The 17,866-nt window shown below is 46.2% G+C and overlaps 1 protein-coding gene across 1 annotated transcript in view; it reads left to right on the forward strand.

Moving 5' to 3' along the window:
- Positions 1-17,866, forward strand: part of LOC122799215 (myosin phosphatase Rho-interacting protein-like) — a 2,938,789-nt gene that overhangs the window by 1,481,369 nt on the left and 1,439,554 nt on the right. The gene's annotated exons all lie outside the window — the stretch shown is intronic.

Consider the following 17,866-nt stretch of genomic DNA (forward strand, 5'->3'; position numbering starts at 1 on the left):
GTGAAGAGGTTGCTGCGGATGTGGGCCCTGGCACAAATTCTTTCGAGCCCAGAGGAACTTGGAGCCGACCACTGTATCTCAGGTGCCATCTATTCCTCCTCCAACTCAGATGAGTTCGGAGTCAGAGTGTCAGGAAATCGTTGTGCTGGAACCAGCAGAGCCAGTAGTCACCCACGATATCTCTGCTCCAACTGTTCTGATCTCGTCGATGCTGTCTTCCATCGAGGGATCTGGGAGCTGATACTCCCTGGTTGGCTCCAGGGGGGAGAGTCGAGTCAGACCCTTGTCAGAACCGATACTGCCACTCGTCGCTTCGGCACAGGTGAGTTTGGCGCCTACATCAGCCTCGGAGCCATCCTCCTGTGTGCCGTGGAGATCTCCCAGTCCCTCGGGACTGGAGTCCCTCTCGGCCCAGGTTCATGGTGCCTTCGAGGTGATGAGGAGTATGCTGTCCACTTAGTCTGCTCCACCTTCGGCTCCAGCCACTCTTCCCCCTAAAGGACCAGCATCTACTGCTTCATCATCCCTCCATCACCCCCAGAGTAGAGAGTCAGTGCCCCAGGAAACCCCAATGGGTGGAACCCCCCTCTTCTGAAACCGCCCCGGAACATTCGCCTGAAGAGGTCTCTCAGAAGAGACAGTGTAAGAGGAAGCATATAGACTCCCCTGAGTCTGTCACTTCTGATACTGATTTAGAGGATTCAGAAGGGTCCCCATGGTCACCCTCTGAGGATGTCTCTTTTTCAGACATCCTAGAGATCCTTAAGCAGAGGGGCAGATGGAAATCCCTCTACCCTTCTGAGGATGAGTCAGTATACCTGGAGGCATTTGGCTCTTGCCCCTCCACCTCTTGGGTGTCTCGGCCCTTCGACCCGCTCCTGGGTGTTGTAAGTCGAAAGGTGTGGGACTCTCTCGAGTCAGTAGACCCTGTCCCAAGGAGGCCAAACAAATTCATTACGGCCCCAGAGGATAGACATTACTAAACAAAGGGAGTTCCAGTAGATGTGATGGGGGTAGGAGCAGCCACAAAGAAGGAGTTAGCTGAAATTTCTGCATCTGTCCATCCACTGAACAAGGAGTCTCCTATGATGGATAAATATGGGAAGTGTATGTTCTCCTCAGCGATGTTTACGGTCGCTGAATTACTTCTCACATTTCACCCGACTTCAGAGGGATCTCTTTAAAGAGCTAGGAGATACCCTACCAGGTGCTACAGCCCTGGGTTTGTCGGATAAGATAAATTCCCAGCTTTCGACCTTAACCTCGATTATGAACTCCTCAATGCGCCTCATCTCCTATGCAGCCGATGGAGTGAGCAGGGCAGCAGGCACAAGAATAGCTCTTGAGACATTCCTGGATGTGCCTTTGCGAGTTTGTTGAACCTTTCAGATCTTCCTTTATTGATGCCCCTTTTGATGGCTTGTCCTTGTTCGGGCTGAAAGTGAGACTCTCACCAGGAGCCACCAAGATGGCAAGACTCTGTCTGCTATCAGAGTGCGTTTCTCTGCCCCTACCAGATCTTATCCTAAAGGTCAAAAGAGCGGAAAAATGTTGTTCCGGAAGTCCAAAAGAGCCTTGTCAGACGCTCATGGTGATCTTTCCCCCAGTGGCAGAGGGGGTATAACAATGGAAGACGCTGTCCACGCGGAAGAGGGGGTCCCAAAACCAGGACGACAGAGATACGTTCTCTGGTCGGCCCTTCCAGCACTCCTGAAAGGAGGCCCGACTGTCCACCTCTGGAGGCAGTCGGGTGAAGAGCTTCATTGTACCCAGAAGCCTGGCTACAATTGACTCAAGACAAATGGGTACAGTCCATTATATCCAGGGGATACATTCCTTTCCACTGTCCACCTCATCCGTCAAAGTCCATCCCAGACATTCCACCTGGTCAAGGGGATCAAGCAACCCTAGAAATTTAAAGGTTGCTAGAAAAAGAGAGTCAAGAAGTCCCCGCAGACCAGAATTTACTCAAGGTTCTTTTTAGTTCCTAAAAAGACAGGGGACTGGAGACCAATATTGGATCTCAGCAGACTAAACAAGTCAGTAAAGAAAGCAATGTTCCGGATAGTAACACTGCAGTCTATACTCCCTTTTCTTGGACAAGACAATTGGACGTGTTCTTTAGATCTTCAGGATGCATACTACCACATAAAGATGGACAGTCGCTTCAGAAGATTTCTATGTTTCTGGGAGCCAGTCATTATCAGTTCAGAACTCTGCCTTTTGGTCTCACTACAGCCCCTAGAGTGTTTACCAAATGCATGGTAGTAGTCACAGCTCATCTGAGACGTCAAGGATTCCAGGTGTTTCCATATTTAGACGACTGGCTCCTGACTCCCACCACCAAGCACCTATTAATCAGATCGAGGGACGTCACCATCCATCTCTTCTCAGACCTAGGCATTACTATAAATACAGAAAAATCTGCCCTGTTCCCATCGCAGCGTATTACCTTTATAGGTGCATAATTAAACACAAACGATATGGTAGCAAAATTGCATCAAGAGAGAATACAAATGCTACGCAGTCAAATATCTATCCTACTCAAGAAGAAAAAGGTACAAGCAAAATTTGTCCTCAAGGTCTTAGGCTCAATGGCAGCGGCGATAACACTAGTCCCACTGGCATGACTACACATGCGGATATTACAGTGGCTACTCTTCGCTCAATGGTCCATACAGGAGTTACCCATGTCTCACAAGATTCTCATTACAGATGCCTGCAAGAGGGATCTAGTATGGTGGCTGCAGTCCACTCAGGTAACGATGGGCAGACCATTTGTACTTCCCCAACCTGTTGCTACAATAACCATGGATGCGTCCCAGATAGGGTGGGGCGGGCATTATCTGGGACAGACTGTCCAAGGGGTTTGAAAAGATCACGAGTACCATTTGCACATCAATGCACAGCTCTCTTCCCTTGGGGACTATTGCAGTTCAAACAAGCAATATGTCGGTGGTATGGTACTTCAACAAATGGGGGGTGGGACCTATCCCGAATGGCGAGAGGTCCAGAGTGTTTGCCAATGGGCAATTTCTTCTCATCTCTTTCTGACGGCAACACACATCCCGGGGAAATCCAACGTAATAGCAGACAGACTAAGCAGAGCAATTCTTATGCCTCACGAGTGGTCCCTGAATCAGGAAGTTGCAAATCAAATTTTTCGCAAATGGGGCCAACCTTGCTACGACCTTTGCAGCAACTACTTTGCCCTAATTTCCCCTCCGGGAGAGTCACCAAGGGATGCACTCATCCACGATTGGCCCCCGGGACTTCTTTATGCTTTTCCCCTATTTCCATTGATTCCGAAGGTTATTCAGAAAGCCAAATTGTTGAGTTGCAGGTTAATTCTCATTGCTCCTTACTGGCCTCGTCAGATATGGTTTCCATTCCTTTGGCCCCACCTTCAGGAAGACCCATGGATCCTGGACCCAGTGTAGGATCTTCTGACACATCAGTCAGGAACGCTCTTCATAGCCTCAAGCTGACAGCTTGGTTACTTCACTTCCAATCTTAGCCAGAATTCAAGAATTATCCCCTACAGTACGTCACATTCTGGTTTCCTCACACAAAAAGGCGACTAGAAAACTTTATGCAAGCAAGTGGAGGAGGTTCTCTTGTTGGGCAGACAAAAAAAAATACACAGATCCCTTTACAGCCCCTATACCTGCAATTTTGGAATTTCTAACAGAAGTCTTTAATCAAGGGGCAGCAGCAGCCACTATACGAGTACAGTTAGCCGCCATATCAAATTATCATGTGAGAGATGGATCCAATGTAATGTCCCATAGGTTATGCAGAACTTTCCTCAGGAGTACTTTTCTGTTAAGACCACCCTTAAGTGAACCCCCTCCTCCATGGGACCTAAGTTTAGTATTATCATCCTTGACCCTTCCCCCTTTCAAACCAGAATCCTCTAGTTCACTAAAATTTTTATCTTGGAAAACAGTCTTTTTTAACAGCAATTACTTCAGCTAGGAGAGTTTCAGAGTTGCAAGCTTTGTCTATCCACCCTCCATATTTGATTTTCCACAAAGATAGAGTTTCTCTCAGAACAAATCCTTCCTTCTTACCAAAAGTTTGTTCTGAAGCGAATTTAAACCAGTCTATAGAATAGACTGTTTTTTTTTTCCTAGCTATGGCAACAAGGCAGAATATAAGCTTCACCAACTGGATGTGCATAGACAGTTGCGTTTTTCCTTGCATAGGACCAAAGATTTGAGAAAGTCATACCAGTTGTTTGTTTCCTATTTGGAAAATAAAAAAGGCATGGCAGTCTCAAAAGTTACTTTGTCCAAATGGCTTGCTGAAACCATCACCTATGTCTATAATTCTCATTATAAAGAACCGCCAAGGAAAGTTAAAGGACATTCAACTAGAGCGGTGTCTACTTCCATTGCCTTTCAATCTAGACTCCCATTGGATTCAATTTTTGCTGTTGCTACATGGGTTAATCCTCACACCTTTATCTCTCATTACAAAGTAGATGTGGCCTCCTGGAACAGGGCATCCTTTGGTTCCACTGTCCTGAAGAGTTTATTCCCTTGAGTCACCCAAGAAAAAGGTGCTGGGGACTCTGTCCCAACCAGCAAGAATGAAGGCGAGATAGGCCAACATAACATAAAGAAGTTGTGTACTCACCATAACGTTCCATGTTTGTTGTCCAGTATCTCGCTTTCATTCTTGGATCCCACCTATCCATTCCCCCTCCTGGAGGATATAGAGGACTTTAAAATTGGCAAATATGGTCTGATTCCCTTCTTGTCTCTTTACCTTTATGACAATATATTTCATAATTTTTTTCTGTATGTTAACATACTCTAGGGAGTAGTCTCTCAAACGAGATCTGGGGAATAGCCGCTAGGCATCCTGGGATAGGTTGTAGCCTCGAGCCAGTAGAAGTTCTTGAGCTTTGGTATGCGGCCGAGTCAAAGCCGAGGATCGGCTCCGAAGCAGCAAAAATGAAGGCAAGATACTGGACAACAAACATGGAACATTATGGTGAGTACATAACTTCTTTTTTCCAAGCTGTTAGAAAAAAAGTCATCCAGCTTATCCGCTGAGACCAGTTAGAATCTGGAGTATATTCCAGGTTATTTCTAGTACCCAAGAAGACATGTGACCTTAGACCCATCTTGGCCTGAGTCATGTGAATCAGTTCATAAAAAAGGCAAAATTCCAGATGGTCACTCTTCAGTCCAGTCTGCCTCTTCTGAGGATACTCGATAGAGCTCCAGGCTGCCTACTGTCACATAAAAATAGAGAAGCAATCTGGGAGATTCCTCTACTTTCAGCTGGGAGCCAACCACTATTAATTCAGAACACTGCCCTTTGGTCTCACCACAGCACCCACAGTGTTCACAAAATTAATGGCAGTGGGAGTAGTGTGTCTCCACCTGTTAGGGATCCATGTTCATAGGTTGCTACTAGGCTATCGGCCCTAGGGCCTATACAAGCCTAGCCATAACAATTCCCTGGATATTTCTTCCCACAATATTTACTTCCCTGGACCCCTGTCTAGCAAGGCGACTGAAGTGATCCCTGGGGTGAATTTCCTATCTCCCATCCAATCATCAAAGTTCCTTTTGAAGAGGGCCAAGGAGGCGCTCTGCTTGACATGTATGGGCAGTCTATTCCAAAGTATGGGGAGTCTCTGGTCAGGAACCTATCCCTCCAGCATGTTTTGTTCATTGTGATGACAAGGTTTAGATCCCTGGAGCATGTGGCTCTGTGGGATTGGGATTTCTTTAAGTGGAGCATGTCCAACAGCTCAGGGTTTGACATGACCTTGTATGTTAAGCAGAGATCGCCTCTGAGTACATTATATGCCACAGAGTATAGCTGGAGATGTTGGGTAGTCCAGTCTCACCTTCATTTTTGCATATGGGTTCGGAGCCGATCCTCGGCTCCGAGTTGGCCGATTTACAAGCTGGAAGACTTCTGGTTGGCTCGTGGCTAAGCAGGTATCCCATGGTGCACCAGTACAATCCCTAGATCTCGTTTGCCGCGTTGACGAGTTCAGTTGTGCTTCTCTTGGTTATGGCTACGTTTTTTTCAAAAATCTTTGTATTCAATGCTTTATTGTATGTTTAGTGTTGCTAATAGATTAGGCAGTTGTACTGCTTGCCCTTTGTGAGTGCAACTTGGTTTACTAGTTGTTATTGGTATCCTGTGTGCTAGTTATTTTAGGCGCTGTTGCGCATTTTTTGATATTAGGCAGAGTTTTTGGCGGTTTTCCGTTTTTAGTCAACAGGGGCTCCTGTTGTCTTGTCTGTTATTATTCTGACCTTTTTTTTGGTCACCTTTGGCAGTTAGTTCTACTGTTTTGATATTGTTTGTTTTGGCGAGGATCCGCTTGTAAATTTACTAGGATTGCAAGTATACTACCTGTTTTTCTTTAGGAATGTAGACATTTATTGTGTATTTTACGGTTTCTCTTGTGTGCATGGGCTTTCCTTTCTGGTCTGATTAAGTTAGAAGACCTAGTTTCACTACACCGGTCTAGGCCCATTTAAGTTAGAGGACCTAGTCCTCGTGTAACTCCTCCTTAGGGCTAGGCCCATTTTAGTTAGAGGATCTAGTCCTCCTTCTTTTTCTCCATTTCAATCTCTCTGGGTTGTGTGTGTGTAGTATGTCCAAGGAAAGTAAGGAGCATAAATCCTCAGGCTTCAAAAAGTGCATGAAATGCTCCCAAAAGATGTCCTTAACGGATGGCCACAGTAGCTGTGTCTACTGCCTAGGGGCCATCCACTTACAGGAGTCGTGTTTGTTCTGCCATGCTTTCTCTCCTAGATTGTTACAGGAGAGAAAGAACAAACTCATACTCAAGGGTCTCTTGAAACCATGCTTTGAGGAAGCACTATCCAGTTCTTCGGCTTCCTCTAAGTCTGGGAAATCAAAATCCTCAAAAAGGCCTACTCCGGCACCGGCTGGTGTTTTGGAGCCACCTCCTAAACAGTCGAAACCATCCAAATCTGCCTCCTCTACTCCTCAGCCTTCAGAGCCGAAGGAGAGCATCACGATAGTGTCAGAGTCAGTTACAGGTGTTTCAAAACCGATCTCTGAACCTATTGATACAGCAGTTGACACTGCTACCCGGAGCCAGTCTGCAAGCTCCCTACCAGTTTCCATAACAATTAAGTCTCCAGTGCCCCTCAGGTTAAGATCTCCAATTATGTCTTCCATGAGCCTTTCAGAAGAATATGTGGAGAGGGTAGTGCTGAGACTCCTGAAGTTGTCTACCTTACCAAAATTATTGTTTGCTCTGACCCAGTCGGCTCCAGAGCCACTTGGCCCAGCTTTGCCCTTATCTGCTATTCCTCCTTCGAGCCATACTGGCCTTTCAGAGACAGATTGCTTGGTGCCAGTGGAGGAAATGCCTGCTCCAACTTTGCTGCCTTGGAGCTGGGTTCGGCACTGACACGCTCGGTGCAATCTGTCATGTCCAGGGGCCAAAGCTGTCCTGTCGGCACCAACAGGGAGGGTTGGAATTGATCTTCTTTGGTTCTGAGCCTTCCTCTTGGTGCTTCGGCCAGGGTGAGCTTGGACCCTGCATCTGTCTCGGAGCCGACAGCTCTGGCTCCGGTGCCGACCCGCGTCTCTTCGGAGCGGGGGAGGTCTTCGGAGCCAGAGAGGTTGGAGTTTGAGATGATGAGAGTGCTGTCTCATTCTTCAGCCCCTACCACTGGCACCAGCACTCTTCTCCCGAGAGCACCCACTTCAGTCTTAGCCCCTACTCTCTCTGGAGACAGCAGAGACACGCGGCCTCAGGAGACATCGTGTGGTGGCTCCCACTCTTCTGAGGCTTCCTCGGAATATCCTTCTGAGGAGCCTCACCAGAAGAGGTTATGTAAGAGGAAACATATTGACTCCCAGGATGAATCTTTGACATCGGACACTGACCTCGAGGAATCAGAAGGGTCCCCCAAGTTGTCCTCTGATGATGTCTCCTTTGTGGACATTTTAGAGATCCTTAGGCAGAGGTGCGACTGGCCCACTGTTTTCTGATGAGGAGTTGGTGTACCTGAAGGCTTTCGGGTCTCAACCTTCTGCCTCTTATGTGTCCCCACCTTTTGACAAACTGATGGATCTAGTTAGTCAGAAGGTGTGGGATACTCCTGACACCGTGGAGCCAGTCCCCAGGACACCAAATAAGTTCTTGTCTGCCCCTCCTAGTAAAGAGGTCTTGTCCAAGGGTATTCCCGTAGATGCCATGGTGGTGGCGGCCACAAAGAAAGAGTTAGCAGAGACCTCTTCATCTGTTCATCCGCCAAACAAGGAGTCTCGACAGATGGACAGATTTGGGAAGCGTATTTTTAGTTCAGCAGCCTTTACCCTTCGATCGCTGAACTATCTCATGCACTTCACGGGGTTGCAGAGGGATCTCCTCAAGGAGTTAGGAGATTTCATACAAGGTGCGTGTACTGAGGGACTTCCTGACAAGATTTCTACTCAGTTGTCCACCTTAAATTCTGTGCTTAACTCCTCCATGTGACTTATCTCTTATGCTGCAGGTGGAGCGATTAGAGCAGCGGGTTCCAGAGTTGCCTTGAGATGCCACAACTGGATGCGCTTATGTAATTTTGCAGAACCGTTCAAGTCTACTTTCACCAATGCCCCGTTTGATGGTTCCTCATTGGTTCCAAGGTGAAAGATACACTCACTTGGTGTGAGCAAGAAGGAAAGACTCTTTCTGCCATGGGAGTGCATTTTACTGTCCCTTCCAGACCATACCCCATGGGTCAAAGGGGCGGTAAAATGTGGTTCAAGAAGTCCAGAGGGCCTTTCCTGACACATAGGGTGAATCCTCCTTTAGAGGCAGAGGAGGAGGAAGCAGACATCGCCCTAGAGGCAGGGGCAGTCCGCAATACCAACAAGGCCATGATTCCTTTCGAGGACAGCCTTGGCGCTCCTGATGTGAAGCCCGACTGCGCTTCTCTGGGGCCGGTCGGGGGTTGCATTTCTTTTAACCAAGAAGCCTGGCTAAATATCACCCAAGACAAGTGGGTACAAAGAGTTGTTACCAGAGGCTGTATCATACCCTTTTCCCTATCACTGTTTGTTCCCAAAAGGATCCCAGATGTACCACCCAATAACAAGGATCAGGCAACTGTGGAGATCAACAAGTTGCTCGCAAAAAGAGTCATCCAGCCCATCCCAGCAGACCAGATAGGATCCGGAACTTACTCCAGGTTCTTTTTAGTTCCAAAACGAACCGGAGATTGGAGGCCAATATTGGACCTCAGCAGATTGAACGAATCAGTGAAGAAGGGCAAGTTTTGGATGGTAACACTGCAGTCTATACTCCGTTATTAGGGATAGACTTTTGGATGTGCTCTCTGGATCTTCAGGACGCCTACTACCACATAAAAATAGACAAGGCATCCAGAAGCCATCTACACTTCCGGCTGGGAGCCAGTCACTATCAGTTTCGCGCTCTGCCCTTTGGTCTCACCACAGCCCCCAGGGTGTTCACCAAATGCATGGCAGTAGTGACAGCTCACCTGAGATGTCAGGGATTCCAGGTGTTTCCGTATTTGGACGACTGGCTCCAGACCGCCCCCCACCAGGCATCTACTCCTCCAAAACAGTGATGCCACGATTCAACTTTGTGCTCAGTTAGGGATCTTCATAAATTGGAAAAAATTGCATTATTGCCCTCTCAGTCTGTGATTTTTATAAGCGCAGAGGTAGACACAGTGAACATGACTGCTCGTCTCACTGCCGAAAGGGCACAGAACTTAATCTCCCAAGTTCAACGTTTTTTCCCGTTGCGAAAAGTCAAAGCGAAGTGGGTTTTTCAGCTCCTCGGGACTATGGCTTCCACAATTCTATTGGTACCATTAGCCAGGTTGCACATGAGAATTCTCCAGTGGCTTTTGTTTTCCCAGTGGTCCTTCCAATCTCTCCCACTGAGTCATCCTATCCTGCTGACCGAATTATGCAGGAAGGACCTTCTTTGGTGGATAGCTCCCAATCAACTGATCACGGGTGCCCCTTTTGTTGCAGCCAAACCCGTTGCCACTGTGACCACGGATGCCTCCCAGATCGGGTGGGGGGTCATTATCTCAGCAGGACTGAGATGAGGGCGGTGCTTCTGGCATTGCAAGCACTTCAAGACCTTCTTCCTCTAGGGACAATTGTGATACAATCAGACAACATGTCGGTGGTTTGGTATATCAACAAACAGGGCGGTACCAGATCTTACCCACTCTGTCGTGAGGCCATGCAAGTTTGGGAATGGGCGGTTTCTTCCCAGCGCTTTCTGGTTGCAACGCACATTCAAGGGACGACCAGCGTGATAGCCGACAAGCTCAGCCGGGCAATCCTAATGCCTCACGAGTGGTCTCTGAAACAGGAAACAGTGGATCAGATTTTCTGGAAATGGGGACTGCCTTGCTGTGACCTTTTTGCCAGCCCAGTCAATACCAAATGCAGCAGCTATTTTTCCCTCATTCCCCCACTGGGGGAGACTCCCAGAGATGCTCTGACTCATGATTGGCCCATAGGACTTCTGTATGCCTTTCCTCCAATCCCTCTCATTTCCAAAATGATTCAGAAAGCCAGTCAGCTGGGAAGCAAGTTGATCCTCATTGCTCCTTACTGGCCTCGTCAGGTCTGGTTCCCCTTCCTCAAGTCTCTACTCCTGGACGATCCTTAGATTTTGGACCCACCTCCAGATCTGTTGACTCACATGTCGGGTTCACTATACCCCTCAATCCACACCCTCAAATTGACAGCATGGCTGCTCCAATTCCATCCCTAGTCAGGCTTCATGATGTATCATCCTCAGTGTCGCATATTCTTATGTCCTCCCATAAACCTTCAACTACTCGGAGGCTGTATGGCAGTAAATGGAAACGATTTTCTGTTTGGGCACAGAGAATGAATGTAGATCCATACACTGCTTCTATCCCTGTGATTCAGGATTTTCTTTCTGAGCTTTTTCAGCAAGGATCTGCCACTGCCACTGTCAGAGTCCAATTGGCGGCAGTTTCTCATTTTCACTTAGCTTTTCCAGACACCAGATTAATGTCTCATAAGCTATGCACAACATTTTTGAAAGGGGCCACTCTATTGAGACCACCTCTGCAAGAACCAGTGGCTTCTTAGGATTTCAATTTTGTGTTGTCCAAATTGACTTCTCCCCCCCCCTTGAACCTTCCCACTCATCTTCTCTAAAATTTTTGTCTTGGAAGACCTTTTTTGGTAGCTATCACATCAGCTAGACGGGTGTTGGAGCTACAGGCCTTGTCTATTAAGCCACTGTATTTGATTTTTCACAAAGAGAGGGTATCGTTACGTACTAATCCCTCCTTTGTCCCCAAAGTTTGTTCTAATGGTACCTTATACCACTCAATAGGACTCTCAGTTTTCTTCCCTAACCAATGTAATGCAGCTGAGTACCGTTTTCATCAGCTAGACGTTCATAGACAACTACGTTTTTATCTACAGTGGACTAAGGCTTTCAGGAAATCAAATCATAGGTTCAGACTAGGCTATCTGCCCTGGGGCAATTATAAGCCTAGCCCGATTCTGTATGGCTTACGCCACCCCTTGATTTGAGTATACTGTGCCCTTTTTAAGGTTTAGTTTACTGTGCCTCTGTCTAATAGTGACACGGGAGTAATCCCTGGGACAAACCTACGATCCCCCATCCACTTATCGAGATTCTTCTTGAAGAGATTCAGTGAGGTGCTCTGCCTCACATGAACTGGAATTCTATTCCAGAGCGAAGGGAGCCTCTGGCTTATGAACCTGTCCCTCCAGCAAGTCCTATTTATTTCTGTGCTGAGGTTCAAGTCCCTTGAGAGTGTGGCTCTAAGGGATTTAGATTTACTGAGGTGGAGCATGTCCATTAATTCTGGATTTGACATAGCTTTGTATGTCAAGCATAGATCGCCTCGAAGAAGGCGGTATGCAACTGAGTAGAGCTGGAGTTTTTTTAGCCGAGCAGCATATGGCATCTGTTTGAGACCCTTAATCCTCTTGGTGAGATACTTTTGGGGTCTTTCTAATTGCTGCAGGTGTCGGGTAAGGTACATCCCAAAAGGGGCATTGTATTCTATGATGGGCCTGATGATGGATGAATAAAGGGGCACGATTAACTCTCTTGATCTAGATGTGAAACCCTTCGTGATGAGGTGGGCTATGTAGAAGGTCTTTCTAACCACTTTGGCAATGTGGTTTTCAAAGGAGAGATTGCTATCAACTTGGGTCCCCAGGTCCCTAATAACTTTCTCTGTACTTAATGTGTTTCCGCCTATGTGGTAATTTGTGGGCACATTGTTTTTGCCAAAGGGTATGACTATACATTTTTTGGCATTTAGCTTTAAACCATGGCGCTGGCACCAGTTATCTGTCTCTGTGAGACCTTTTTGAAGGATGTTTGTGTCAACTGGAGAGTTGATTATGGCGCCCAGTTTGCAGTCATCTGCGAACTTGGTGAGCCATAGTCCTCCCACGTTGCCTGTACCGCGGAAAAGTATATACCGAACAAGAGTGGTCCCAGGACAGAACCCTGTGGGACGCCACTTGTGACTGGTTTCGAGTCTGACATGGCTCCAGCAACTCTCACTCTGTGGGTTCTGTCTTTGAGCCAGTTTGCGACCCATCTTGTGACATAGGGGTTTATATTTAAGCTGGATAGCTTATCTATGATGCCCGAGTGGGGTATTGTGTCAAATGCCTTTGCAAGGTCCAGATAGGCTGTGTGGGCTACCTTCCCTTCATCTATGGCTTTGGTGACTGTTTCAAAGAAGTCAACCAGGTTCAAAAGGCAGTTTCTGCCCTTGACAAAGCCGAACTGGGTGGGATCTAGTGTCTGTAGGTCCCCAATGTCTTTGTTTATGAGCTCCATGATGATCCTCTCCATAGCCTTGCAGACTAAGCTAGTCAGGCTTATGGGGCGATAGTTTCCAGGGTCCGTAGAGGCTCCACCTTTGTGGAGTGGGACCACTGTTGCTGTACGCCATTCTGTGGGCACATATCCTGTAGTGAGGCTGAGATTGTATAGCTGTTTTATTTGAGGGATTAGTTTCTCTTGTAGTTCATGTAGGACACAACCTGGGACGCCATCTGGTCCCATGGAAGCAGTGTTTTTTGCTTTGGAGAGGGCAGCCTTCACCTGAGCATCTGAGATGTTTGGGAGGCAGCCCTCTGCCAGGATAGATACTTGCTCTTTTGGGGGAGAGGGGGTGGAGAAGTTTGCACTGAACCTGTTTGCCAGGATATTGGCGATGTCTGTGGGTTCAGTGTATTTTTTGTCGTTTAGAATCCACTCAGAACAAGTCTGGGAGTTGCATCACAGGTTTCTAACATAACTGAAAAAGGCCTTATGATTGTCTTTGGTGTCCTGTGCAATTTTTCTCTCGAAGCTGGCCTTGGAGGATTTTATGAGGGATCGTAATTTTTTGCTAGCAATTATTCATTTCCTTTTCTGACTCTAGATTGGGCTTACCAGTTTCTAAAGTGACACTGTCTAATTGGATTTCCAGTTGTATAGCCTTTATCTGTAGCTCGGAGGGCAAACCTTTACCCTACAGGATCAAGGCTCATTCTACCAGGTCGCTGTCTACCTTTGCAGCCTTTCAAGCCAGGGTACCACTTGATAATATTTGTGCAACAGCTACGTGGGCTATCCCTCACACTTTTATTACACATTACAAATTGGATTTGGCATCCAGGGGTAGAGCATCCTTTGGCTCCAAGGTGTTCAAGAGGATTTTCCAATGAGCCACCCAAGAATAAGGCGCTAGGGACACTGTCCCATATGTAAAAATGAAGGTGAGATCGGACTACCTAACATTAAGAAGTTATGTACTCACCGTAATGTTCCATGTTGGCAGTCCATCTCACCCTTCATTTTTACCAATCCGCCCTCCTGCCCCCATCCTGGAAGATCTGGAAGTAATAATTTGGTTGTCCTTGGTTGGAGACCCTTTAGTATTGGTTGTTATTCTAGTGAGCAGCAAACAAGATCTGGGAATTGTACTGGTGCACAATGGAATACCTGCTTAGCCACGAGCCAACCAGAAGTCTTCCAGCTTGTAAATCGGCTGAGTCGGAGCCAAGGATCGGCTCCAAACCCAAATGTAAAATTGAAGGGTGAGATGGACTACCAACATGGAACGTTATGGTGAGTGCATAACTTCTTATTTTTTAGACTGTCAGCATAGGGCATCTGCTTTAGGCCTGTGATTCTTTTAGTGAGGTGTTTCTGTGGCCTTTCCAGCTGTTGCAGATGTCTTGTGAGGTACATACCAAACGGGGCATTGTACTCTATAATGGGTTTAATAAGGGATGAGTACAGTGGGACAGTGACCGCCTTTTTTCTGAATGAAAAGCCCTTAGTGATGAGGTGTGCCACATAGAAGGATTTCCTGAATGTTGTGGCGATGTGGTTATCGAAGGTGAGACCACTAACCACCTGTGTCCCTATCATCACACTTTTGGTGTTTAGTGTACTGCCACCTGTGTGGTAATTCATGAGTACATGTTTTTTCTCAAAGGGGATAACTATACATTTCTTGGCATTAAGCTTGAGCCCATGACTCTGGCACCAAGCATCTGTTTCTGTAAGGCCCTTTTGTAGACTATCCACATCCTTTGGGGATTCAGTAATGGCTCCCATTTTGCAGTCATCTGCGAACTTTGTTAGCCAGAGTCCCTTAGTGTTGGGCTGTACTTCAGAGAAGTAGATGCCAAACAAGAGAGGTCCCAGGGCTGAACCCTGAGGTACTCCACTTGTCACTTGTCTGGAGCTGGATTTGGAGTCGGCTACTTTTTACAGTGTGGGTTCTGTCAATAAGCCAGTTGGCAACCCATCGAGTGACGTAGGGATTTATGCCCAGGTTAGTAAGTTTATCTATGATTCCAGAGTGAGGGATGGTGTTGAAGGCCTTGGCAAGGTCTAGCTAGGCTCTGTGGACCGCCTTACCCTCATCCACAGCTCTGGAGACTGATTCCAAGAAGTCAGTCAGGTTCAGGAGACAAGATCGGCCCTTCACTAATCCAAACTGAGTGGGGTCCAGTGTTTAAAGGTTGCCAATGTCTTTGTTTATAAGTGCCATGATAATGCGTTCCATGCCCTTGCAGATCAGGCTCGTCAGACTGATGGGACGGTAGTTCCCAGGATCCAAGGTGGATCCCCCCTTGTGGAGTGGTATAACTGTAGCTGTGCCCCACTCAGTGGGCACGAAGCCTGAGGTGAGGCTATGATTAAACATAACACTTAGGTGAGGTGCCAGTTCATTTTGTTGCTCATGTAGTACACAGCCCGGGATGTCATCTGGTCCCATGGATGCTGTATTCTTAGCTTTGAGAGTGCGGTTTCTACCTGTGTGGCCGTGATTACTGGAATTTGGCAATCTTTTGGTATTGAGATGGACCCTTTAAGGGGTGAGAGGGGGATGAAGGTGGCACTAAATCAGTCTGCAAGGATATTGGCAATATCCTTGGGATCAGTATATTTAATGCCATGTTTAATGTTTTCCCATACCTTGATGATTGGTTCCTTACTGCTACTTTCAGGGATCTGCCACTTCATCATCAGGACCTTTCTGCTCCAGTTAATGCAAAATTTGGAATTAGGAATTACAGTAAATCATTCCAAGAACCAGCTTTCTCCAGCCCAACAGATAGAATTTATAGGACGCCACCTAGACACGTCATTACAATTTGCCAGACTACCAAACCCCAGAGTACTTTCTCCTTTGTCTGGTTGCATGGGTAATATAGCATCTATCTCTACCAGCTAACTTAATTCTCCCATTGTTAGGATTGATGGCTTCTACAATTACACTTGTTCCACTTGTCAGATTCTGCATGAGGGTACTTCATTGGACTCTTGATGTACAGTTGTTGCAGAATATCCATCCCCTCCATACCAAGATTTGTATCACTCAAATATTCAAGGATCACATCAGGTGGAGGCTAATATCTCCATCAGTGATGGAGGGTCTATAGTTATGTCAAGCCCAGTCGCTGTCTACACAGAGACCTCCTTTCTGGGGTGTGGGAAGCATTTAAAAGGGAGGACAGTACAAGGTTCTTGGTCACACCTAGAAGCTAACCTTCACATCAGTATCTTGGAGCTAAGGGCAGTTCTCCTAGTGTTGCAGGCTTTTCAGGACTTTCTCCAAAAGGGTGTGATTGTGATTCAGACAGGCAACATGGCAGTAGTCTGGTATGTCAATAAATGGGGGAGGGGGAGACCCAATCTTATCCTGTTTATCGTGAAGCCATGGGAGTGTGGCAGTGGCAATGTCTTCACATTGATTTCTAATAGTAATGCATATCCCGGGCACATCCAGTGTCTTATTGGACAAACCAAGCAGGACAATTTTTATGCCTCTTGAGTGGTCCCTCAGCCAAACTGTGGCAACTCAAATTTTGTCATCGGTGCCAACCTTGCTGCAACCTCTTTACATCTTAATGAACAACAAGTGCAGCAGTTACTTTGTCCTGATCCCAACATGGGGGCAGTCACCAAGGGATGCTCTTTTCCATAATTGGCCCCAGGGTCTCCTATATGCTTTTCCTCCTTTACCCTTAATAAACAAATTTATTCAAAAAGCAAGATGGTGCAAGACCAGACTGATCCTCATTTCTCCTTTCTGGCTCCAAATATGGTTCCCTTTCCTGTGGCCTCACTTAGTGCATCCGTCATGGACATTGGATCAGTATCCAAATCTGTTGAGTCACCCTGCTGGATTGTGTCTTCCAGACCAAAAGTCCATGAAACTAGCCACTTGGTTCCTCCAGCTCTGACCATAGTCAGAGACACCAGCCTGTCAACATTGGTTGTTCATATTATCTCAGCTTGTCAAACATAGTCCACTGAAAACATCTACCATAGTAAGTGGAAGAGATTTTTATCGAGTCCCTTTCTAATGGCAGAGATCCTTTCTCAGCTCCTATTCCCTCTATATTAGAATTCTTGTCTGAGCTTTTCCACAGTGGTTCCAGTGTTTCGACTGTCAAAGTACAAATGGCTGGTATTTCTAATTTTCACCTACAAGAAAATGATACTGCTATAGCATCCCTAAAGGTTTTCATGGCCTTTCTCAAGGGAAAATTCCTACTAAGACCTCCAGTCAGGGACCCAGTACCTCCTTGTGATATTACTTTCTTACTCCAAGCATTGATTCAGCCTCCCTTTGAACCAGCAGCTTTAGTGAAACTGGGGTTAACTTCTTGGAAATCATTTTTTTCTGGTTGCTATCACTTCAGCCAAATGAAGAATTTCGGAACTTCAAGCCCTTTCTTGTAAACCCCCTTACCTAATTTTCCATAAAGCTAGTGTACCCTTAAGAACTATTGCATCCTTCATTCCTAAGGTGACATCCGAAGCAAATCTAAATCAATCTGTTGGTCTACCAATTTTTTCCCCTTTTTTTTAATTAAAGGTAAATATATTTTACACATGATGGATGTTCGTCGTCAACACAGATTATATTTTCACAGAACAAGAGTTCAGGAAGTCTGACCTGCTGTTTTGCAGCCTTCTCTAGGGCAAAACTGGGGAAAGTGGTTTCTAAAGTTATCCCTTCAAGGTGGTTATCAGATTGGAATTTTTATGTATACGTGTGTATGTGTATATATATATATATGTATATATATATATATATGTGTGTGTGTGTGTGTGTATGCATATATATATATATATATATATATGTGTGTGTGTGTGTGTGTGTGTATTATATATGTATATATATATATATATATATATATATATAGAGAGAGAGAGAGACACACACACACATATATATGTGTGTGTGTGTGTGTGTAATATATATATATATATATATATATATATATATATATATATATATACACACACACACACACACACACACACACACAC

The sequence above is a fragment of the Protopterus annectens genome, chromosome 4.part0 (assembly GCF_019279795.1).
Source record: "Protopterus annectens isolate FY-2018-M chromosome 4.part0, PAN1.0, whole genome shotgun sequence".
Taxonomy (NCBI): domain Eukaryota; kingdom Metazoa; phylum Chordata; order Ceratodontiformes; family Protopteridae; genus Protopterus; species Protopterus annectens.